This window comes from Myotis myotis, unplaced genomic scaffold (genome assembly GCF_014108235.1).
Source record: "Myotis myotis isolate mMyoMyo1 unplaced genomic scaffold, mMyoMyo1.p scaffold_m19_p_3, whole genome shotgun sequence".
NCBI classification, from domain to species: Eukaryota; Metazoa; Chordata; class Mammalia; order Chiroptera; family Vespertilionidae; genus Myotis; species Myotis myotis.
Window position 1 is genome coordinate 171,562,544 of NW_023416335.1, and position 24,676 is coordinate 171,587,219.

Below are 24,676 nucleotides of genomic sequence, written 5' to 3' on the forward strand. Positions count from 1 at the left end.
CCCAATAAATCCTTTATCTTTATTAGGTTGTCACTGCCCAGTGAAATGCATGTATTAAGTAAATGCCACCGAAAAAAGCTACATGCAAAGTGATTTTTTTTATATTCTGTAACTGAATCACTTAGTAATGTTCCAAACTTTACAATCACTTTATGCCATCTATTATATGGATTCTATTAATACACAAAAAAGTATATTTTCTATTTCAAAGTTTACAGGAATTTCTCTTTTTTTCTCATGTTGTTGTTTACTCTTCACCAGAGGATATTTTCTCCATTGATTTTTAGAAAGAGAGGTAGGGAGGGAGAGAGACAGAGTGAGAGAAACATCAATGTGAAAAAGACATATGGATTGGTTGCCTCTGTGCAGATCTGAGCCTGCAACCAAGGTATGTGCCCTTGACCAGAATCAAACCCAGACCCTTTAGTACACAGGCCAATGCTCCAACCACTGAGCAAAACTGGCTAGGGCAGAAATCTCTTTTTCTTAATAACAAATGTATTGATATATAATTCACATAACATACAATTCACTCTTTTAAAGTATAAAATTAATGATTTCAGTATACACATTGTCTATTAACGTAGCCAATTTACCCACCAAGCCTTGCCATCAGCAAGACACTTCATCCCAGACCAGAAGTGATAATTTCAGGAACTACATACCATGTGTTACCAGTGTCCCACTTTCCAATGGTAACTGGTTTCTTTCCACCTTTAAACCAAAACTTGATCAGATATCCTGTTATAATGTACCCCGCGAATCACAGAAGGACGCCTCAAGAAGTCGAATTAAAGAGTCACGTTTATTGCAATCCGGGACTATGAGGGGCCATTCCCAAATCTCATAGCCCCAAGATGGTGGCAAAACCAGACTTATATAGGCAAAAATCACAAAGGTATTGATTACATCTCAGGGTTTGGAATGAGGCACCTAGCTCCCAAAAAAAAGCAGATTACAGAAGCAGAATTAAGCATGTTAATTACAGTTTCAGGTCCCCGGGTCACTGAATTGACAGAAATATATTATCTAGAACCCTTGGGTAACCTGGGTTAAACTTAAGCATGTTATCTAAATTACAGTTTTGGGTCTCCGGATCACTTAGTTGATAGAAACACATTATCTAGAGCCCTTGGGTCTCCCGACCACTGAGTTGTCAGGGCAATTTAGAGTAATTGTGCTGTCCTGGTCTCCGGACCACTAAGTCAGCTGGAACGCACCACCTGTGGCCACTAAAACAATTTAGGGTAATTGTGCTGTCCTGTTTCCCAGGTACAGAAGAATGTGCTTCGATAACCAGTAAGATCACAATCAATGGGATAGTCATTCAATCAATAAGGCATTCAATCAAATGGGATGATTTATACAATTCAGAAAATCAAAATAACCTGTCCACTGTTAAACAAAGCGAATAGGTGCCATACTTCAATCCAAACCCAGATCTCCATCTGTGATAATCCATTGACTATAATCACTTTCTCCACACAGTGCTGCAAGTACTATTATTCAGAATTCAGTTGCAGGAAACAATAATCTCTACACTTTAGGTATCTTAAGCATAAAGGAATAAAATAGCTAAAGGGAATTAGGTACTTATAAAAAGCACTTGATCTCTTAGGGTCAGAAGAAAGTGAGGAGAAGGGGAGTCAGAATTTTATCTTCAATTTTACCTCAATGATCACTTCTATTACAATTATGTTGATTTTTTCTGTAAAGAATAATCTTAATTCTTTGGTTGGTTTTCTGCTCTTTATTCTCTACATCTATCATCTCGACCTAAATCAGGGGTGGGCAACCTTTTCGTGAGTGCATACTGTGGACGAAAAAGGGCCACACGCTGACCTGACAAGCTCAGGAGAGGCCTGCATGGCAGTTTTGCAGACTCAGAGACCTAAAATAACCACAAAGGATGGTCTGAAATTAAACTTTAACTAAAAGCAGTTATGGTGGGTAGTTATGTCCTAGGTCAGTATCTTCACTGACAAGATCAACTTTGATCCTTACTGAGCCCATTTGCCTTTTTGCCTCTAAGATAACATACCCTTGAAATGTCTGGGTAACTTGTAACTTCCCTTTTTCTGGAACCCCCGGGGCACAACCAAATGTTCTGGGCGCCAGGACAGATACTACAAATTCCTTCATTACCATGTTAATTGATCCTGCACCCACCTAAGTATGTGTCCATCATTTTACTTTTTATTCTATCACAGAGGTTTCCCCGCTTTGCTTAATCCCACCTCCTTAAATCTTTCACCAATGAATTTCATGTATAAATACGGATGTAACCCTGCCATTCTCCTGAGCACTATCTCAATTCCTTGAGGTTCTGCTTCCCGGCATATGTTGACAGTTTGGCTCAAATAAACTCACAAAATTCTCTACAGGTTTCAATGGTTTTTTTACGTTAACAGTACCAAAACCAGCAAAATCTCTGACTCAAAATTCTTCTGTGTTCCAACCCTAATTTTTTGAGAGCATGTTATGCCTACTTGGTATCTCTTAAAGTGTACATATGTGAAGAACCTTGATGATATAATAAAATTCATTCGAGCAACAAAAACACAGTATATGATGATGAAAAATACATTTATTTTTAATGTATACATGTTATGTAAAATTATTTATTTATCTAAGATGCACCTACACTGAATTTATCTGAAAAATAAAAAAGTCGATATTAAGAAAAAAATTGTAAATGGAAGATTATAAGAGAGGGTTTCGCGAGCCAGCAAAAGTTACTGGCATGCCACGTTTGGCACGCGTGCCAGGGGTTGCCCACCCCTATCTTAGACTGTCATTTTTTAGTTTTTTGTTTCTTTTGTATTCAGTGAGTGCTATTCAAGTTGATCCCCAATATTTTCTTGAGGGTCATTTTGGTACCTTAGCCCCCTGCAAAGTATAGGGTGTCCCCCCAAAAAAGTATGCACCTTTAACAGCAGATAGCTCAATTAATATTTCCTTATATTTTTTACAGACTTAACCCACTGGAATTAATAATTATTCAAAGTGTGTATACATTTTGGGGGGACACCCTGTATATTTTAATTCATTGATGAAAGTTTATTTTTGTTTGTTGCTTTTCATTTTTTTATACTTTAATTCATTTCTAGAGGTCAACTTATTTAACTGTGGCCATGTTCCTTTTTGGTGTCAGAATGCCAAAATGTTGTCCTACTAATTCATTTTCCAGAGTCTGTTTTTCTTTACTCTCCAGGGCCATGGTTGGCAAACTGAGGCTCACGAGCTATATGCGGCTCTTTGTCCCCTTGAGTGTGGCTCTTCCTAAGCCTTAGGAGTACCCTAATTAAGTTAGTAACAATGTACCTACCTATATAGTTTAAGTTTAAAAAATTTGGCTCTCAAAAGAAATTTCAATAGTTGTACTGTTGATATTTGGCTCTGTTGACTAATGAGTTTGCCGACCACTGATCTAGACAAGTCTCAACTGGGCTGACTGGGCACTTCAAGTTTCTGCCATGTATCTGTTCCATGCCAGTAGGCTACCTCAGGAATGTCCTCATGGAGATGACAGAAACACAAGAAAAAGCAAGGCCTCTAGAGTTGTAGACTTAGAAGCACCATACTTGCACTTCTGCTTCATTCTATTACCCAAATCCAGGCACATGGTCAAGTCCAGAGACAGAGGCAGAGGGCACTTCAAAGTTAAATGCCCAAGGGGGTGGATGCAGTAAGGGTAAAAGATCATTCAACCCATCAGCAAGACCTATCAATTCTACCTTAGAAATACTTTCCACACTTGTCCAATACTCCTTCTATCTTATTGCTACCACCACTTCAGTTCACCATGATCTCTCCTCTTACCTATCACCACCTGACTGCTCTGTCCAAATCTTTATTGTCCATTCCTTCTCAGACCATTCTCTATGCAGCAACGAGAATAAACTTAAAAAGAAAACCTGCTCTGACCATTTAATTAAGTCTGCCAAATGGTTTCGTAGTGTTCTCAGGATAAAGGTGAAAATCCTGACTAAGGCCTGAATTGTTTTCAATTTTCAACTGAGGAGTTATTTTAAAGCAAATAGGTGAACCTGGTGAAAGGGAGAATGAGAGTGAAGAGTGGGTGTGGGAAACAGAGGCTTTGTAATGACTTCCATGTGAGGACAGCCTGGGACCCCTTTCTCCAACCTCATCTCCTTCCATCCTTTCTTTCACTGTATGGTTAGAACATATCATAATTCCCCAACTTGCACACTATTTCAAGCCTCTGGGGTCTTACTTGAACTGCTCTGTGTCCAAGTAGAGTTCTTTATCCCTCCTTTTGGTATGGATTGAAAACCCTCTGCCTTTCCACTTTCCTTCTTCCAGGGAAAAAGATGAGAGGAGAAGAGCCGTGATTGGTTTGGCTCAGCGAACAGAGCGTCAGCCTGCGGACTGAAGGGCCCCAGGTTCAGAGAGAAAGAGAGAGAGAGAGAGAGAGAGAGAGAGAGAGAGAGAGAGAAGAGAGAGAGAGAGAGAGAGAGAGAGAGAGGATGAGGGAGAGAATTGAAATTTCAAAAGAAATTTCAATCGTTGTACTGCTGATATTTGGCTCTGTTGACTAATGAGTTTGCCGACCACTGGTCCAGGGTAATGCTTGTTTCCCTCGTGCTGCAGCATTTTCTCAGAAATCCATATTGAGGATCTTTTTTTCTATTACACTTTTCAACAGTAAATGAGGCCAAAGATATAGACTCTCATTTGGGTGCCAGGAATAGAATACATGGATCATTTTTTGTTAAAAACATCATCCCCTGGAATATTATAACACCTTCTCAGAAGGTAAACTCCATGCCCAATATTATGTGTCTATTACATCCAGGGAATTTTCAGAATCACAAAAGTCCGATGTGCAAAAATTGAATTTTCTCTTGATTTCTCAATAACTGAACTAAACTTAGCCTTCAAGCTTCCATTTTGTTTTTACTGAAGACAGAAATCTTAATCTTGATAGTTCTCATGAATCTCAGTCTGTACTGCATTTAAACAGAATTGTAATTCTGTTAATTCAAGAATATTTGCTCCCTCTTTCTCTTCCCTTCTTCTCAGGGGAGGAAGTACTTAACATACAATTAAGGCTGTAAAGAAAAGCTGATATATATTCATGGCCATTTTCTTCCCTAGTTAGCCTTCATCAAGATATATAATCCATATTGGCCTTTAATTGTTAACATGCTTCTTTCTGTCACCTGCTGCTGGTATCCATGGTACTGCCTTGTTCCCAAATTGCCAGGACAATATATTCTTCATCCCAACCCCAAGGCATATTCAACGCCACCTGCACCTTCTCAGCCTTCCTCTGTATCATTTAAGGACACGGAAGTCACTCAGATGCTCATCCACACTGGTTCTCGGCTCATGAGAAGAGTAGGAAAGGGGTAATAGTTTCTCTCTTCCTAGCCCTGCCCTGCATTCATTCTCACTCTATTGTGACTAGGGTGCTCTGCATGAACATTCCCCTCCTAAAAATCTAAATAAGAGGTAGAGCACAGGATATCCCTGCTGTCCAATTATCAAACCTACTTAAAGGTTTATAGCAAGCCCAACCCAGACTTTGGCCTTGAGATGGGAAAATGTAAGATCCCTTTCCCAGATTCCCAGGGAACAATCTTGCTCTCCTTTCTCAAATTTCAATTTCTTCCCCAAAGAACAGAAAGGGCTTTTATTTTCTCTATCTTCTATGACATAAAAGGGGAAGATGTGTATAATGGAGAGAATCAGGAAATGACTCCTTATCTACTCACCTTCTAATCCAACATTACATTTTTCTTCCTTCAAGCTTTGTCTCAAGATGGTCAAAGCTCCTATTTTTATTATTATATAGTTACTTTAAATGATCAAATCATTTTTCTTTTTCTTATATTTTGAGATCATTCTTTCTGGTATGTTGTTTCTTACGAATTCATTCAAAAATTAATTTTTCCCTTGAATTTTTAGTGCCCTTCTTATTCAGAGGCAATTGAAAAGCATTTAAGACAATAAAAACCAGTTGTTTCCATGGATAAGTGGATAAATGGATAAATAGATATACAATGTTAGTGTAAAAAATTTTATACTAATACCCGAATATTCCTCTCATAGTTTTTTTTTTATGAGGTGGAATATTCTTCGGCAGCCTGCCTGCTATTCTAATATGAATTCATGTAGTATATGCAATTAAAATCTCCTCCTGGATTCCTTAAGACTCCTGTCTACTCCAACCTAACCTGTACCACTTTATTTGAGGGCGGGTGGAAAAGGTTGAAAAATCAGCCTTCTGACCACTTCAAAATCAAGATGAGCAAAGGAATGATTTTCTTTCTTTCTTTTTTTTCCCCTAGTTAATAAAGAACCGGAGTCATTAATGAAAAGATAGACAGTCGGGGGGAAATGAAAGATCATGCAACTTTTGTTCAGATGGGTGGGTTTATTTCCTTTCCTTTAAGAAAATGGCAACCACTAAAGTTCCTGGAAATAGATGATCTGTTAGGCAGTAGTAGATTTCATGATGGTGTAATCTGAGTCTTCTCAGGATTCTGAATAGGAAGTGTGGGTCTGAGGAGCCTGCATTAGACACTGCTTATCATTTTTAACTCTAGAAAATTTTAATAGCAATCTTATTAAGAGTAATTTGTTTCTTGATAAAATTAAAATTCTGGTAACAAACAATAATGCCGACAGTCTGAAATAACCCTGCTGAAGTAAGCTTGTTTTTGGCAGGACTGAGGGCCGCCGGGGGCGGTGGTGGGGAGGGACGTGGAGGTTGACTCCAATGGTTCCTTTTGTGCTCTCTAAATGTTAATCATCTCACCCTGTCTCTGCACCTGGAAGTAAAAGAATTCGGCATTTTGTGAGGGAGAATGCTTGCCATGACCCAGTTCTCATCCCCCACTGCATCACTTTCTCTCCTCTGAAAGCACTGATTGAGTTCAAAAAGAACGCTGCAGAGAGATCGTCTGCGATGTGAAGAGAATTAGAATTGGACCCAGAGGTACAAGTGTAACTGGTGCTAAAAATAGCTCACACTTTAGAAAGTTGATTAACACAAAGGGAAAAAATTATTAAAATATACTATTAGAATCTCTGCAGCTCAGAGACTCTATTTTAATGGTTAAGGTATTATGTATGCAAAATGCAGAAGGCTGTAAACCTTACTAGGAACAGGAAAATAAAAAGAGGGAGCCACAAATAATTCCTTTCAGAAGCAGCCACAGAAAGAGTTTGACAGGAACAGGAAGTATTATTACTGCAGATGTCCCAGTCCATTATTATAACCCACTCATTATCATAAAAAAATGGCCCAGCCAGCATGGCTCAGTGGTTGAGCTTCGACCTATGAAGCAGTTGATCACAGTTCGATTCCCAGTCAGGGCACATGTCTGGGTTGCAGGTTTCATCCCCAATGTGTAGGAGGAGTCAATCAATGATTCTCTCTCATCATTGATGTTTCTCTCCCTCCCCCCCCTTCCTCTATGAAGTTATATATATAACTTCTATTTCTTTGGAATCTCAGAAATTCTTTTGGATATGAACTTTTAAAACTCCATATCCTAGATTTTAAGTATCATTATATGAGCTCTTATTATATACTTCTAGACCACATTAAAACAGAGTATCAATATAATTCTAAGTATCAATTGGTAATAAAATCTATTCACCCCTAGATAACACAGCCATCTATCCAGCTACTCAATGTAGTAACTTTAAAGCCTCCTTGACTCCTTGTTATCTATTGCTCCTGGCAGTCAATCACCAAGTCCTGTCCATTCTGCCTCTTACATCACACTCAAATCACTCCACTTGCCTCCTTCCCCATCGATACAGCCCTAGCTCAGACTATCAAAATCTCTTGCCTAGACTATTACAATAACCTCACTATGGTTTCCCAAAACTATTGTGTTCTTGTCCATCTGTTCTCCACATTGCACTTAGAATCTTAGATCAAAAATACATCTGATCATTTTATTCCTCTTCTTAAAAGCTTTTATGATTTTTTTCCCTATGGTTTAAATTCCAGTGTCCTCAATAGGCTTCCAGGAACCTTCACAAATCACGCCCTGCTTAACTGTTCACCTGATAGTTGTTCTTTTCTTTATCCTCTCTGCCCTAGCAAGCTGGACTTACGGTCTTCTTAAACAAACTAGAGGCCCATTGCACAAAATTAGTGCAAGAGTAGGCCTTCCTTCCCCCGCTGCTGGCACCGGCTTCCCTCTGGAACCCAGGCCCCAGGATTCCCTCAGCAGCAGAGACCCGGGCTTCCCTTGCAGCCTTGGCTTTGTCTAGAAGGACATCCAGTCTAATTAGCATATTACACTTTTATTATTATAGACTAGAGGCCCGCTGCATGAAATTCATGCAAGGGGCTCAGCCCTCGCAGCCTTGGCTTCATCTGGAAGGTCATCTGGATGGTCGTCCAGAACGATGTCCGGATGGTTGTTCTGCTGTTTGGGCTAATTAGCATATTAGCTCTTTATTATATAGGATAAACAGATCTTCTAACAAAGGGGTTTTGCATATGTTTTTTCCTCTGCCTGGAACGCTCGTCTCTTTGTCTAGCTAACTTCTATTAATTCTTAGATTCATTTCCTAAGAAAGCCACTACTAATATGTAAAAAGACATGTTTTCCCAAATGTCTTCATAGCCTTTATCATACTATTAATTGTTCACATAATGTCTCCTTACTCTGATAGAATCTATGACAGCAGTGACATGATCAATCTATTTTTGGCACTCAGTATAGTGCATGCCTAATGAAATAATAATTATTTACTAGATGAGAGTCTTTTTGCCTGAAGGAGTGTGAAAAGAAGAAAAGCTTTACAAAGGAGTTATATTCGAGATAGATCATGACAGATAAGTAGGACTTGTCAGGTAAAAAGAGCTGGTGGATTATCCCCAGAGCTGAGACTAGCATGAACAAAGGTAGTGACATGAATAAAGTATTTGGGGAATGGTGAGTTCCTGTGAATAGAATAGATGATAGAGAGGAAAATGTTTATAGATACTATTGGTAAAGCTAATTCAGGTTTAGGATGGTAAAAGGTTTTTATGGCACCCTACATAATTCAATTCTAACAGGGAAGCAAAATGATCACAATTATGAATTTAAAAAAAACAAAAACAGATGGGTTAGTCCATTACTATTGAGAGCACCTGATACAATAACACATACCTTTTCTTATTTTTTTAGTCAAATTGGTGTTCTGATTCTACAAAGTGGCAGTGTTTGAAATAAACAGATATAAATACCAAATTGAAGATCCATGAATGCTTTAAATATATCTGGAAAACACTAGTATTTTTATATCCTTCAATGGGACACAGTTAATAGGTAGCCATGCAAGAAGAAACAACTCTTTGCTGCCATCTGATGGCTGCCCGTTTTGCCACCAGGTCATCTTTTCTGGTCCCATTTCCAAGCCCCTGTGAAGACAGCAGGCCAGCTTAACCAATTAACAGTCTTTTGAGGACCCAAGAGAACTTGTTCCATCTGGCATGAGGCTTCTCTGACCTTCATAGTTCTTTCTTGAAGTGGTCAGTACTTTAACTCCCCTTCTTAATAACTTAGCAGGTGGCATCACAGTAAGATTAATTAATGTAAGAGATGCAGCAGACTCCTTTGAGGCAAGGCAAAGCCAACAAGGAATCCTGAAGAGACTTCTGTTCCTGAATGCTGTCAACCCAGAACTCCTTGGAAACTGCCCCTAACCAGAGAAACCTCTTGTGATCCATCTTCAATGGTTCCCTTGTATAAACAAACTAGTCTTTTTGACCATTGATCAATTCATTTATTTAATAAGTGGTTGAGATACTTTACAAGAAAGAAGTCATGGAGCTTACATTGTAGTTAGGAAAATAGAAAAAGAAAAGAAAAGAAAACAGACAAATTAACAATTGCAAAATGTAAAAATAGTTTTGAAGGGAAAAGGGGTTTTCTTCAGACAAGCACCTACACTGGGAAAGGTGCTCAGGGAAAACTTCATGAGGATATAGCATTGAAGTTTAGACCTGAAGAGAATGTAGAAATTTTGGATAAGTGCATTCTAGATATAGGGAATAGTATGTGTAAAAGCATGAGATAAGACACATCTTGGAACATTGAGTACATAGGGGATGTTAGGCTATGTGGTAGAATGAGGAGAATAGTGAAAGATAAAGCTAGGCCTATATAGGATATGTAGGCCACTAAAAGAATTATGGATTTCATTTTGAATTCAATGGAAAAAAAAAAAACATTGGGAAGCTGTAATCAATAAAATAACATCATGCAGTTTATATTTTAATTGTACTCACTGCTGGCTAACATTGTATCTTCTATACTAATAAAAGGGTAATATGCTAATTAGACCAATGTCTTCCAGATGTCCTTCCTGACAAAGCCGGGGGCTTGGCTGGCCTGAAAACTGCCCCTGGCCTCTTGCCCAGGCCACCCTGCCTCCCAGTGGGGATCCCCCAACCCGATCAGGGACATGGCCAGCCTGCAAACCACCCCACGGCCCCTCATCCAGGCCGTCACCACCCCCCATCGGGCCCTTCACCCTGATGGGGCATGGCTGGCCTCCAAACCTGGGATGGCCCCTTGCCCAGGACAGCCCCCCCCTGCAGCAGGGACCCTGACTCTGATCAGGGGTGCCTGGCCTCTTGCCCAGGCCAACCCCACCTCCAAGCGGAGACCCCCTCCCCGATCAGGGGTGTGGCCAGCCTGCAAACTGCCCCCCGGCCCCTGCCCCGGAAGCCTCGCCCACCAGTGGGCTCACCCCACCCCAATCCGGGACCCCCTTCAGGGTAGGCCATCTGGCCCCCACCCATGCACCAGGCCTCTATCCTATATAATAAAAGGGTAATATGCAAATTGACCCTAACGCAGAACAACCAGAACAACCGCTGGACCAGTCACTATGAGGTGCACTGACCACCTCTTGGTCCCTTTCCCTGGCTGGCAGGTTCCTATTACCCGATGGCGAACAGGGAGCTGGAGGTAGGTGGCAGCAGGGGGCGGGCAGCTGGGGAAGATGGCCCCAATTGCAGGCCAGGCCTAAGGACCATACACATGCACGAATTTCGTGTGCTGGGCCTCTAGTTTATTATAAGAGGACAGGCATGAGAGTGAGAAAACTAGGAGGTAAATACTGTAATCTAGAGAATAAGTGATAGCATCCTGTACTTTGTGATGGCAATGGGCTTTCTGGGAAATGAGTATATTCAAGAAATCTTTTGGTAATAAAATAAGTTGGACTTACCCAGGTGAGTAAAGAAAAAGGAAGAGGTTTTGACATTAGCAATTGGTAAGAGAGTGATGTTGCCATTGACCAAAATGAAGATGAATAGAGGAGAAAAAGGAGCTGGGGGAAAATGCAAGATTTCTGTTTTGGAGAGGATAACTTTTAGACATCCTAGTGGAGATACCATGTGGCCAGTTTATGAGATTTCTGCTCAGAAGGAAGATCTGAACTTGAAATATAAATTCAGAAGTGACCACTATAAAGATGTTATATTAATCCATGATAATTAAAGATGTCATTTAGGAAATATAGACAGCAAAAGAAGATAAGACAAAACAGGTCTATAGGAATCATATCCTGATATATGGCTTTAACACTTGGTTTTTCTCTCAGCCCACTAATTGTGACCATTCAGTGTCATATTCATTTTCTATCCAAAGTCCCCAGCTTTATACCAAACTGTAATCTCTATTCCATCTTCCAGGTTTGTCCTCCAGCTTGCTTCTAAGAATCTATCGGTAGCCAATTCAGGTGAATTGGATTTCACATCAGCGGGGCCTGGCTTCTGATTGTTTTTGCAGCCAGAGTCTTTAATCTGAGCAACTGCCCGCTCTGTCTCTGACAGAGATCAGTAGAACTTAAATCTGCTCCAGTAGATTGATTGGGTGATTTGGGCTCTTCTATAATGAAAAGATATCATGAAAAAGCTTTATGAAAAGTGAAAAATTTCAGGTTCCCTTCTTAGAAGTCTGTTCATTTTGAAAACCAAGAATTTGCTAGTAAAAAGAAAATAACTGCATGAAATTATAGATTTCTGGCCTTTATTTGTATTGCTTCAGGTCATGCCATTTTACTATGTTGGTACATATCTATAGACATTATCTGAAAATTAATATCTTAATTCCTCTCAAAGCAAATTGCAGTTTCTACATCTTAAAACTAGAATGACTTGAAAAGGGATAGAAAGAAAGCTTTTTGTTCTAAAGTCCATATAGAAAACAATATTTTGTGTGTGTATACAACTTAACACAGAAAACGACTTCTCAAATTAATATTCTAAGAGTTCCAAACATTCATTTGGCATTTTCAACTGGATAATTAATACTGGAAATTGTAAAGAAATGTTCTTGCTCTAGTCTTCCAAGAAGATCTAGTTCACTCAGCAACAGAGATGAGAGGGTCAAGTTTAAAGGCACATTGAGTTTGCTGTTTACAAAATTTTATATATTGTGATTTTAAACAAAAGAGCAGTTCTTTTCTGGAATCCTTTATTCCCTAGCTGGGTTAGGGGCACATCTGGCTTTAGCCTTCTTTCCTTTCAGATTGAGTCTTATCCTTTGAAATGATTAAGCAATTTCAACTAGATAATACATTTTCCTTTCAAATCACATTTACGTGCTACTTAAGTTCCTGAAATGAATACAGATAAGTTGGCTTAAAACGTTTTGTTTTCAAGTAAGTAAACAAATCTTTGTAATGGGAAAGAGTTGAAAGTTAAAATGACGAATATATACTAAAAAAAAACAAAAACAAAAAAAACAAAAAAAAAAAACTCATGGAAGTCTTTCAAGGATTTTCTTTCTGGCTTTGGGACATGTTAGAGATCAAAAACTACTTTGTTTTCGTTGATCAAATTCTAGGCGGGGGGACTTACAAACAATAAATGAAAATTGTAAAATGCCCTGCTAACTTCCTTTAACCACAGCATAAGTGAATGGCACAGAAGTAGGAAGCCTGACACAAGAAAGGTGATGCCAGGTCATGGGAAGCAGGTGTGCATGCAAGTTATGCTTCCAATGCAGGTTTGGATGCAAGATGCGCTTCTGCTGAGCTGCACATCTGTGGGCGTCTCAATTAATCTCTCTAATTCTAGGAATGCATCTGTCAAGTGGGGAAATAAAATTTACATGCGGTTCTTGTGAGTATTAAAGATAATGAATATAAAACATCTGGCGTGTAATAGATGTTCCGTAAATGGTAATAGACTGATGATTTCCTGGTCAGCGTATGTGAGTAAAATGAGCTGAAGATTACTCCACAGAGATGTGCTCTTCTGTCTTTCAAAGGCAGTCTTTTCATGATTGTTTTTCATGCTGCAACGTAAGAAAGATTTACTAGCAACTCACTTTGAATCAGTAAGACATGACCCAATTTCGTAAAGCCAGATGGCAAAGCCACTTCCGGTGCGGCAGATGGGCCTATTGACTTTCATTCTCATGAAAACATCCAGCTTGGAAGATACCCTGGGACTCAGCTAATGAACCAAGAAGATAGAGACATGCCTTAGATATTGGCCTGGGTATCAGGGAAGAAAAAAAAAAACAACTATCAGAAAGACATGTGTAATTTTAGACACTCACACAGTATTTGAGCATAAAATAGAGTATTCAAATGAAGCCAAGTTGCTTTCATTGGCACTTGGGATATTCAAGAAGCATCATCAACTAACCCTCTTTGTGTGAGATTGCAGCAGCACTTCTAAGGACCAGATGTGCTTACCCTGAAAGGAACTGGAAAAACTGGACACATTCATATTCACTAGTTAGGTTATATCAAAGTTAATTTATGCAGCTATTTGCTGGAGCCACACTGGTAACAAACATTAAAGAGAAATATTACAGCAATGGAAAAAAAAATCAGGAATTATTCTGCCTTTAAAACAAACATAAATTAGCCCTGACCGGTTTGGCTCAGTGGATAGAGCATCAGCCTGTGGACTCAAGGGTCCCAGGTTCGATTCCGGTCAAGGGCATGTACCTTGGTTGCGGGCACATCCCCAGTAGCGGGTGTGCAGGAGGCAGCTGATCAATGTTTCTCTCCCATCGATGTTTCTAACTCTCTATCCCCCCCCCCATTCTCTCTGTAAAAAAAAAAATCAATAAAATATATTGAAAAAAACAAACATAAATTATACTGAAATAATAACAAACCCAAATTCTACACTATGATTAGAAAATATGTAGTTAGCATACAGTGCATTTAAATTCCAAGAGATGTTTTATCTTTGTAAGAGTGTTGGCTATAAAATAGAAGACATATTCTAGTAAGTAAAGGAAAGAACTTTCCAACAGTCAGATATTTCTAGAAATAGAATAAATTTATTGAGTTTCTCTGGAACTCATACATGCCTAACACAATGTGGAGAGAATTAGAATCAGCTCCCTGTAAGTGCTAAACCATATGACCTTGTGTATAATTCCACCCTTAATTTGTCTCTCTTTACATACTAGTAGGTCACAGTTCATAACCTTATTCTTTTTAAGCATCACCAAATTAAAAACCGCGGGTATTATTTTCAGAATAGCAAATGAGATGTTATAAAGATGGGATTAGAACCCAGGGCTCATTTCAACTGTGCTGTTTCCACTACATCGTAACTGTTCTCATTTGTCACAAACTCACTTATAATCATTAGATATATAGACCTATTTATAAATCAGTCTTGTAGGCAAATGACAGCTGAAAAATCATTAAACGCGAAGTTCAGAATATGTTGCATCTATAGCAGATGCTGCCATTTGCCTACCAAATATACATTTTCCCTGAGCATCTTATTTACTATCCAAACCCCAATTTTATTTAAGGCAGAAATAATTGCATCCTTCTGTTCCTTGGCAATTAGGAGTGACCAGGCAACCTCATTCAGGCCAAGGTTCTACAGATGGAAGTGCATTTTATTAGGCTTTGGGGAAAGCTACATGTCCCCCTTTAAAATACTTTTATATTTGCATTGTGAAAATGCATACTAGATATAGAAAAAAGGCATATGAAAAATAAAACTAAGTACATCTACCATTCAATTTATACAGATAATCAACCACTTGATCTATAATCTGTTAGTGTTTAGTACAAATATGTATACACTCCCCTAAAATCTACACTAATAAAAGAGAAACATGGTAATTGGCATACGACCACTACCCTTCCCATTGGCTAATCAGAGAGATATGCAAATTAACTGTCAGCCAAGATGGCAGCCGGCAGCCAGGCAGCTTGAAACTAACATGAGGCTTGCTTGCCTCAATGACGGAGGACTCCAACGTTCCCCCCCTGCAGCTGCAGGCCTCTGAGCGGGCAGTTTAAGAAACATTGTAACAAATACCGCCAGACTTCAGCCAGCAGATTCGCAACATTGTAAGCAAAGGCCAGAAACCTACTTTCAGCCGCCAGGAGGCCTAAGAGCTGGAGCCAAGCCTCAAGGTAAAGCTGGCCCAGAATAAAAAAAAAAAAAGAAAAAAAAGGAGCGGTTCGGAACTTCAGTCACCCCCAGCCTGAAAACAGCCCTCAGCCCCTCACCCAGACTGGCCAGGCACCCCAGTGGGGACCCCCACCCTGATCCGGGACACCCTTCAGGGCAAACAAGCCAGCCCCACCCATGCACCAGGCCTCTACCCTATATAGTAAAAGGGTAATATGCCTCCCGGCACCGGGATCGGCGTGACAGGGGGCAGCGCCCAAACCCCCTGATTGCCCTGCGGCTCTGTGTGTGACAGGAGGCAGGGCCCCAACCCCCTGAGCAGCCCTGCTCTGTGCCTGATAGCGGGGAGCTCCCCAACCCCCCCCCCCCCCCACTGGGCCCTGCTCTGTGTGTGATGGGGTAGAGCCATAACCTCCCCATCGGCCCTGCCCTGAGTGTGAGAGTGGCGGCGCCCCAACCCCCTGATCGACCCTGCCTTGAGTGTGACAGAGGGCGGTGCCCCAACCCCCCAATCGGCCCTACCCTGAGCGTGACTGAGGGTGGCATCACAACCTCCCAATCTGCCCTGCTCTGTGCATGACAGGGGAGGCGCCCCAACTCCCCAGTCGGCCCTGCTCTGAGCCCGACCAGGGGCTGCACCTAGGGATTGGGCCTGCCCTCTGCCACCCGGGAGCAGGCCTAAGCCAGCAGGTTGTTATCTCCCGAGGGGTCCCAGACTGTGAGAGGGCACAGGCTGGGCTGAGGGACCCCCCCCCCCCCGAGTGCACAAATTTTTGTGCACTGGGCCTCTAGTAATTTTATAAAAACAGTGAAAAGTGTATATCATTCACAGTTATTGCTTTTTTCACTTAATATACTTGCTGTGGTCTGAATGTTTGTGTTTCCCAAAATTCATTTGTTGAAATCAAACCTTGAAAGTGACATTATTAGAAAGTGGGGTCTTTGGGAAGTACTTAAATCACCTCAATTTTGTTCTATTTCAGGAATTTTTAGCTATTACATATAAATTTTAGGATCAGCTTATAAATTTTAGCAAAAAGAGTCCCTTGGGATTTTGACAGGCTTTATATGTGTTTATAGGTCAGTGTGGGAAGAATTGCTATCTTCATAGTGTTGTCTTTTGATCCATAAATATGAACTAACATGTTTTAATATTTTTCAATACTGTTTTCTAGCTTCTTTCAGCAATGTTTAGTAGTTCAAATATGTTGTATTTATAAAAGCAGTGTCAAATCCTCCAGGAAATTAAATTAAATTAGTAAGTGAGACTGCCTGTTTAAGGGAATTTATCCTGTTCAATTTAAGTTAATCACATGCTAATCCAGGGAAAATTGAAAGGAAATATTCTCATTTTATTTCTAGATTTATAAATACCATGATGGGATTTGTAAGCAGAACTTGAAGGTATAAAGAATGTTAGGCATTTTTATTTTTAACTTTAATATATTGAAAATTGATTTCAATCCTGCTAATAGTTAAATCGTCCTTTCTATGAACAAAACCTCTGCCTGGGTTTTTAATTTTAATCACATTGATCCTCTTAATCAAAACATGTGCTTTTTAGACTTGCCTTTGGATAGTTTAACAACTTTTCGTGTGTAATATCATCTGTTGGTATAAAAAGGGAGTTTAGGCATATACATCCCCATAGAAATATTAAGATGGAGTCGATTTGGACAAAGAGGAAGTGTAAGACTAAGCAACACACAGAAAATCCCACCCTGCAAGGCTCAGTGCTTTCCCCTCATCACTCCAGCTCCACTATCCTCACTGGTTTTCCTCATATTCTCCATTCTACCATACTTCCTAGTCATGTCTTGATGTTAAGAAAATTCTTCTCAGGATACCACTCTTATCTCTCAGAAATGACCTTTTTAAGCCCTCATATCTTATCACACATAACACATGTGTCCAAAAATAGAGACAAGCATTAACCATACAGAGGCTCAGTGACATGCCTAAGGCTGTTCAGAAAACCGGTGGCAGCCCTCTCTGTGGGCGCTATTCCTTTCATATATTAGAGATGCTTCTGGAAAAACTAATTTTGTCAATTTAATATGTGTGGAAATGATATGTTATGCTAGGTATGCTTAGGATGAGGCAGACGATGGCCAGGTAGTAAGACTGTGCTCAAAGGGAAGCACTTATGTTAAATACAACGTGGAATGATAGGAAATTCTAAACTATTATTTGGAATATGCAGATAAAAAATCTTGAGTATCAGACTCTACAGGGAAATATAATGTACATCAGATGCTTGTACTATTTAAGGCACCTGATCAAGTTTGTATTCTTTTTGTTGATTAAATGGAGTGTTTGGTTCAGACCAGTTCGCACTGCTGCCGCACTTCCTCCAGAAATCCTGGAGGTGAATTCCAGTGATGATCTCCCCGCTTTCCCCATTTTCCTGCTGACCTTCCCCAGCGCTGAAATCCATAAGCATTTCCAAAACCCCGAATTAAAATAAATCATTTAAGTGAATTATTGGACATTCTCATCTATTTGGCATTTCCTTTTCCGGATGGTATGCACATCTATAGTTCAGTGATAACAAACTGTAAACTTCAGGGGAAATATGGTTATGCTTGGGGTTATTAGCTTAGGACACAAAACTCAGATATGAATACTCAATAGTTAGAATGAAAGGAATAAGAATATCTCACCACTTAATACATTTATTAATTTTAATAAACATACACATTTATAGTCATCTATATTTTTATATGTTATATATAAACTTAATGAATAATATTTCTAGAAAGATAACATTTGACAAAGGATAAAGCACCTTGCCAGCTACAACCATAATTTTTCCAGATTTTCTCATATGGAAGTATAATTATGAGTGTAATTTCCAAGCAAAAATTCATTATTTTAATAACAGTACATTGGTCTTCCTGACTTGGAAATGAGGAGGCAGTGGTAGGGGCAGGGCAGTATTAGAAAAAGGAGTGGAGACTTTACCCTCAGAAATAACCATGCTGTACTACAATTATTCTTTTACCTCTTTTCCCTCCCTGACAATCAGTGCTAGTACACAATTCATCCTCCTGCCACACAGCAGGAAATTGGCACACAGTATCCTCTCAATTACTGCAGAATAAAAATAAAATGAAATTCTAGTACTTTCTCTATTTTGAGAAAAATTGTGTGGCTTTGGGTAAATCACGTAATCTATCCTTACCTGTAAATTACCAGAAAATGTGACAAGATTGTTCCCTAAGGTTCCTTTCAGCCTAAGAATTCTATAAATGGGGGTTTATATGTACTCAACTTCCATGCCCTGCCACGGATATTGTCATGATGTTGTTACTATTTCCCAAAGATTTTAACTTTTTATCATATTATGCCATAGGTAACAGATTAGATCAGCAGTCTAGCTCCGAAACTAATTTGCTCTTGTAATATCAGCAAGGCCATTACATGTCGCCGCCTCAGGAGTGATTGTCTGTATGATATGGTTGGTGATGCCTGCCACTTGCTTTAATGTAATAACATTTTGTTGAAAAGCTCTTTGAAGATGAGCAAAAAACACTATCATGGGCAGTTGAAAATTAATAGTATAAAAGATCTTCTTAGAGATGTCTCTGCAATACCCATGGTTGAATAATCAAAATGGTTTTGACATAAAAACAGGACATAAAGGAGACATAAACACACACTTTATTTGATGTTTTTAAATGAGTTAGTTTAATGAAATTATTGTTACGAATATACTGTTGGGCTTTACAGGAAAAACCATACTACATAATTTCATAAAACTATATTTAATTCCTAATAAAAACTCCATTATTGAATGTTAATGTTAAAAAATGCTGAATTAAGTCAGATGTTACCACAAGTAAGAAATATTCCCAAATTTATAGAAATTTGGTCTATCCCAACTGTTCCTAATCTGGTACCTACCTCCTCCTTAATTCTCCCATTTTTTTTACATTAAACATGTTTTTAATTGCAAGTCCTTCGGTACTGTTCACAGAGACCAGAATGTTATCACAACTCAGCAGTAATCAAATCAGTACTGTGTTGGACTTTAAACACATCCACTGATGAATACAGGGGAGTCCTGGTTGTTGAAGGAGTGCTATGTTTAAGAATCAATAGAGCAAATGAGCAGGTATTAAGCAAGAACTAGAGATGTCCTTGCTTACTTTTATGTACTGTACTCTTTATTAAAAATTACCACAAAAACAAGGAAATAAAGAAATAATCTATGTAGCATGCTGGTTGAGAGAATGATGCTGAAATCAAGCGTTTTAAATCCAATTCTGCCACTTCCCAGCTAAATAACTGTAAGTAAGCTACTCAGTATCATTTTTCTGTTTTCCATCTGTAAAATGGAAGTAATGACAGTGTTTGCCTCGTGGAGTTCTGGTAAGGATTATGTGAGCTAGTATGTATATCCTCAGAATAGTGCTTGGTTCAGAGTAAGTGTTCCACAAATGAAAGTTATTGCTATCAGCATTATTATAGGTTAAAAAGAAACTGTGCTTAAAAAGAGACAGCTATGAACTGAATGCTTGTGTCCCCCATAGTCATATATTAAAGCCCTACCCCCCAATGTGATAATATATGGAGGTGGGGCCTTAAGGAAGTAATTAGTTTACTGGTAGATGAGGTCTGAGGGTGGAGCCCCCATGATGGGATTAATGTTCATAAGAAGAGGAAGGCACTAGAGGACTCTCTTTCCACCAGGTGAGGATATAGCAAATGGGTGTCTATCTACAAACCAGGAAGTGTCCTTACTGGACACCAGATCTGTTGGCACCTTGATATTGAACTTCTTAGCCTCCAGAACTGTGAGAAATAAATGTCTGTTGTTTAAGCCACCCAGTCTATGATATATTGTTATAGATTACCCTAACTGACTAAGACAGAGAGCACTTTAAGTAGGAACAGGAAATAATATGAGATTTTAAAATTAATAAGGACAAAAAATGAACTGGATGTGACTCCAAACATTATATAAAGGATAGATATTTCTGCTTTGAAGACATATGTGTAAACCAGATTTTGGGTTCTCTACAGTAATATGTCTTTTAACAAAACAGATTAATTCTAGTGATATTCTAATGTCTGACATTTTGTTTTCCAAAAGAAGAAATAATGTAGTGGCAGTGAGTTCAAACTAGGATAACAGAAATTAGAGTGAGAGTTATAGTGTCCAGAAGAAAGCATCTGTTTCCTTTTGTCATGCAATTTTAAAAAACTTTATCACATCCATAATGCTAACCTAAACATTTTTCTAAATAAACATAAACTCATAATGGAAAAAATATATGTTCACATAGCTGTGGTGATTTTTAAACTATCTATAATAATAAAAGCATAATATGCTAATTAGACCAGATGTCCTTCCGAATGACCTTCCGGACGAAGCCAGGGCTGCAAGGGAAGGCCAAGTCCTGGGTGCCTGCCAGTATCCAGAGGGAAGCTCGGGTCCCAGGTGGCAGAGGGAAGCCAGTGCTGGCAGCTGGGGGAAGGAAGGCCTATCCTTGCACGAATTTCATGCATCAGGTCTCTAGTTGTTTAATAAAGTAAGAGTTTTCCAACTCTTTATCTGTCCAATTCTACTATAAATAATTACTACATATGGAGCTCAGCAACTTTGTTGGAAGTTACAAGACTAAAAACCAAAGTATGTATATAGATGTATGAGTTCCCTATAGGTTTTGGAGATTAGTCCCTTATCTCCAAACATTGGCAAATATGTTCTCCCATGCAGTCAGCTTTCCTGTTGTTTTGTTGATGGTTTCTTTTGCTGTGCAGAAGCTTTTTATTTTGATGTAGTCCCATTTGTTTATTTTCTCATTAGTTTCCATTGCCCCAGGAGCTGTATCAGTAAAGATATTGCTATGACATATGTCTGATATCTTAAACAATCCAATCAAAAATGGGCAAAGGACCTAAATAGACACTTTTCAAAAGTGGACATACAGAAGGTCATGAGGGATATGAAAATATGCTCAAAGTCACTAATCATCAGAGAGATGCAAATCAAAACGACAATGAGATACCATCTCACACCTGTCAGAATGGCTATCATCAACAAATCAACAAAGGACAAATGCTGGTGAGGATGTGGAGAAAAAGGAACCCTTATGCACTGCTGGTGGGAATGCAGACTGGTGCAGTCACTGTGGAGAACAGTATGGAGTTTCCTTGAAAAATTAAAAATGGAACTCCCATTAGACCCAGTAATCCCACTTCTAGGAATATATCCCAAGAAATCAGAAACATCAATCAGAAAGGACATATGCACCCCTATGTTCATAGCAGCACAATTTACAATAGCTAAGATTTAGAAACAGCCTAAGTGCCTATCAGCAGATGAATGGATTAGAAACCAGTGGTACATCTACACAATGGAATACTACGCTGCTATAAAAAAGAAAGAACTCTTACCATTTGCAACGGCATGGATGGACATGGAGACCATTATGCTAAACAAAACAAGCCAGCTGGAGAAAGATAAATATCATATGATCTCACTCATTTGTGGAATTTAATGAACAACATAAACTGATGAACAAAAATAGAGCCAGATACATAGAAGCATCAAACAGACCATCAAACTTCAGAGTTCCCTGAAGGTCTAGTTCCCTGATGCAGGGGAGGGGATGGTGGGATAAAAGATCAACCAAAGGACTTGTATGCATGCATGTAAGCATAACCAATGGGCATAGACACTAGGGGGTTGTAGGCATGTGCTGGGGGGTGGGGATGGCTGGGGAGAGGTCAATGGGGGGAAAATGAGACATATGTAATACTTTAAATAATAAAGAATTAAAAAATAAAAATGTAAAATAAAAGAGAGAAAGAGAAGAGTTGAGCTTTTATATGTAGAAAAGATCTGCTTGACAATTTAAAAAAAGATGAATGGAAATCTGGAGTCCATAAATCATTAAAATATTTTCCAGTTTGAGGGATTATGACACACGGCAACAATGTAGAAGCTCTGGTAATGAGAAATATTACACATTTTTCTAGGATTTGACTGTTTAGGTCACACTTTCTATAATAATGCTTTTAATGTGGAATTAGTAATCAATGAGCATAAAGTTTCAGTTAAGCAAAATAAATATGCTCTAGAGATCTGCTATATAACATGGTATGTGGGGTCAACAGTAATGTATTGTACACTAAATGTTTACTAAGAGGGTTGATCTCACATTGTGTTCTTACTACAAAAAAAAATACAATAAGAAAAAAAAGTATCTATGTGAAATCATCCACAGAGAACAGACTGAGACTAGCTTTGCTTTACAACTTCTTGAATGACTTGGAAGTAGAATTTGGGGATCCTAATTTGACATCATATACTCAGCAAGCCATTTTCTAGACAGCATAGCTTTATTCCATCCACAAGAAGTAAAGGGCCATTACCAAGAAGCTATCACACCAAAAGCTGTGCTCAGACATATTACAATAATTTTTAATTTTCAGCAACTCATTTGCTATAAAAAATAAGAAGAATTAAAGAGGAGGATGAAGTTGTTAAAAATTTATCATATGTAATATTCTTACCACCCTATGTTCTTGTATTTCTCTGGGGATACTTTCCTCAGATTAGGTGATTTTTAATAAAGCAAATGGCATCTTGTCAGTAAAATTAATATTTTTATTAATATTTTATATAATTTCCTGTGGAATTCTTTGTTCATTTTAAGAAATTTAATGGCCCTAATGACTAATTCATTTATTTCTCAGAAAGTTCCTTCTATCAAAAAATCAGTTTTTTCTAATGGACTGAATTAAAGTTATTTTTTAATCTCTTCAAAGGGATGTGACAAAATTATACATTTTTTAAATTAACCTAAATTTTAGTATATATTTAATCTTTTAAAATTTCTTTAAGCTTTTGCTGTATTTTAAATGTTTGCTTCTAATACTAGTTCTTTAAACCAAATCTGTTAACTCTGTTGGAAATTTCAGAGGCTGAACAAAGGTAAAGGAATTTTAAAGATCATTCAAAAAGTCAAATAAAATTGAGATTATCCACAACTGAGCTATGCACTTTTTGAATAATCTGAGTCAGCTTTAGACTTTCTCACCATTCTGTCCAAGTTGCTTCTAGATTAACACAGTATCCAGTCTTCACACAATACCAGACACAGATGTATGCATGCTAATTGCCTAGAACTATGTATCCATGAGTGAATCCCCAATCATAAGTCTTGTTTGGAATATATGTAATTTGTTATGTTTAATCTAAACTGAGTGAGAGTTATGCATATTGAATATGTAAAACTTTTTTGGGTAGGTTTTGTTGTGTGTCTTTTGCAATTTAGATTCAGAATTTTGGAGAAAGTGTACATCTGAAAAAGTCATATCTATTATGTATTTTAAGTTATTCCATGAAGAGGGAGATAGACAAATTGATATCGCAAAGATTTTTTCATTAATAATATTGTATTAATAACTATTGGCATAAATATTGGTTCTTAATGTAATGATATTAAGAGAAATTGTGACTAAGTCTCATTCCAGTGATTAGATTAGTAGAGACATTCAATGTGTATGGTATACTAGTGAAGACACATGGTAGAGACTCAGGGTTTCCTCCTCCTTCAAAAGTCACCTCTTTGTCATCTTTCTCTGCTTGTTGGAGTCCTCCAGGGATCCAACCTCAATGTTTGTCAAGCTAGACTCAATCCTTAGGTGATCTTCCCAGTACCATAGATTATCTATAGTTGATGTATGACTCCCTAAGGTGCATTTCAAGTAGAAACTACCCCCTGAACTTCAGGCTCAGAGAACCACTCTTTCTATGGCATTTCCACTTGGTTGCTAAACAGACATCTTAAAGTTAACATAGGCAAAACTCTTCCTCCCAAACTCTTCCTCTCCCAGTATTTTCCCATCTCAGAAACTAGGCATCACCCAAATATTCAGGCTCAAAGTTTTATTATGATTTCTCTGTCCCATCCTTGCCACTTCTCACCTTCTCACTGTTACAGCCCCAGCCCTCAACCCCAGGGAATATCATATTTTACCTGATTCACTACAAAATTAAAAATATCAGCCACCTTACTTTCTCTATAGTAGTCCTCACACTATAATCCACATTATAAGTGTTAGTAATAAACCTTTTAAAATTTAAATCTGGTTTTGTCAATCTGCTCTCATCCCTCCTTTAGTTTTTCATAACACTTAGGAAACAAATCCATTGTCCTTCCCAGTTCCTCCCGGAGTCCTGATTTGATATGCTCCCATTTTCCTCTCACTCACTCCTCTTGGAAACATCAACCATATTCTCAACTCATTGCTTTTGAATTC